The sequence below is a fragment of the Gossypium arboreum genome, chromosome 13, assembly GCF_025698485.1.
Source record: "Gossypium arboreum isolate Shixiya-1 chromosome 13, ASM2569848v2, whole genome shotgun sequence".
Taxonomy (NCBI): domain Eukaryota; kingdom Viridiplantae; phylum Streptophyta; class Magnoliopsida; order Malvales; family Malvaceae; genus Gossypium; species Gossypium arboreum.
In genome coordinates this window covers 52,238,352-52,240,323 of record NC_069082.1, presented here as the reverse complement: position 1 = coordinate 52,240,323, position 1,972 = coordinate 52,238,352, and the positions used below count along the sequence as shown (strand labels likewise).

The window sequence follows — 1,972 nt, the reverse complement described above, 5'->3', positions numbered from 1 at the left end:
GATGACTTGAGAGGATTTTGGTGATTTAATGTAAAGACAAGGAGGAGGGCCACCATAGGAAGCCACAGGAGCAGTCATAGATAATCCCCTGCAATTCAAATGTTTCCTCTTCTTATTGTGAATTGGTCGAGGATAACCCCTTTGGTTACTCTTCTTCCCTTTCTCTTTATTATTAATTCTTGTTTTCCACTTTGAAAGACAAGTTTGCATCTTATCTTTATGTTTTGAATTTAATATTACATGACTTAATTTTTTTTTATGAATCTTGATTTGAATTATTTGATTTTTTTCTTATGAATATTTTGTGCAAATGATTATTTTATTCATTTTGGTTTAATTCATGACTATACTTGTAAATGTATGACCAACATTTGAAGGTTAATGAATTAATTGTTTAACCTAAAAAGAGGTAATGGTTAATAGACAAAAAACTTAAATGGTGCATATCATGTTAATATTGAAATATGATTTCTATATGCATAAACTATATAAATGCCTGAAAGGGTGTTTTCTAGGTTAATTTTGACATAGACATATGTAGAATACCTTAGGGACATAATAGGACTTTGAGAGAAGCCTATGCCTTAATCAAAATTTGGTTTAATGAGTTTTCATATTTCCACGTTCCTTCATGATATTCCTTTTATGATTGCCAATGAACTCTTGTTAAGTGAAATATTTATTCCTATCTATTCATGTTGTGTTTTATTAAATCTTCTGTTTAATCTTTTTATTATGATTATTTTCTACAAGGTATGTTGTTTTATTTTGTGGGTGTTTGAAATCTGATTACAACCTTAACATTATTTTTAACTTCATCAATAATATTTTTCTTTACTTAATTTCTTCCAAATTGTTTATACTTAACTTTGCAAATAATTTACACAACAGTCCCTGTGGAGGCAATACTCTTTACTTACAACTTATTACTTGTGCAATCGTGTACACTTGCATGGAATCATGTGACACAAGGTTTTGGTGCCATTGCTGGGGACTGTATTTTATTATTATTTGTGAAGATAATTGTTTTACAGTTTGGTTGATTTTTATTTTTTTGTTATTAATTTGAATATTACTTTTGTGATTCTTCAAGGTTTATGAACATAGATTGAATTATTGATCTATTGCCAATTGAGTGCTTTTAGGTAGGGAAGAAGGAAATGATCAACTCAAAGACAAGTCGAAGGAATGAATCAAAATCCAATAGGAGACGTAGCCATTAATACTGGCAATTCCATCCTTATTGCTAATCAGAGATTGTGTTATTCGACAGTATGATATGCCCTGATTTAATGAACTCAATCTAAGGATTGTAAGACCCGAGATTGAGGCCTCTCAGTTCGAGTTAAAACCAGTGACGTTCCAGATGTTGCAAACAATTGGACAATTTAATAGGATGCCTGCTGAAGATCCACATTTGCACCTCCGCTATTTATGGAAGTAAGCAATTCTTTCAAGTTACCAGGAGTATCTGAAGGTGCCTTAGGATTGAAGCTATTCAAATAGTCGTTGCAACATTGTGCACAAGCATGGTTAAATTCCTTACCGCCCAGTTCTGTTTCCATATGGCAAGAATTGGTGAAAAATTTTCTGATAAAGTATTTTCCACCTATTAAGAATGTTAAACTCAAAAATGAAATTACTATGTTTCAGCAATCTTATGATAAGTCCTTGTATGAGGTGTGGGAACTATTTAAGGAATTATTACGGAAATGCCCTCATTATGGTATTCCTCATTGTATCCAATTGGAGACTTTTTACAATGGTCTCAAAACTCACACAAGAATGGTGGTAGAAGCTTTAGCTAACAAAGCTCTTTTTTCAAGGTCATACAATAAAGTGTATGAGATTCTTGAAGGAATTTCAAGTAATAACTACAAGTGGCTGACCAATCGAGCAACCACAAGAAGAAGAGTGGTTAACAGATCAGGTATCTACTATGACTTCCATGCTTAAAAATATTTTTGTTAAT

At 31.9% G+C, this 1,972-nt stretch overlaps 1 non-coding gene across 1 annotated transcript; it reads right to left on the bottom strand.

The window, feature by feature from the left end:
* Window positions 1-1,623: 1,623 nt before the first annotated feature.
* Window positions 1,624-1,730, bottom strand: LOC128287027 (small nucleolar RNA R71). Its single transcript, XR_008277727.1, has one exon. It is a non-coding gene; the product is annotated as a small nucleolar RNA R71 (small nucleolar RNA).
* Window positions 1,731-1,972: the final 242 nt, after the last annotated feature.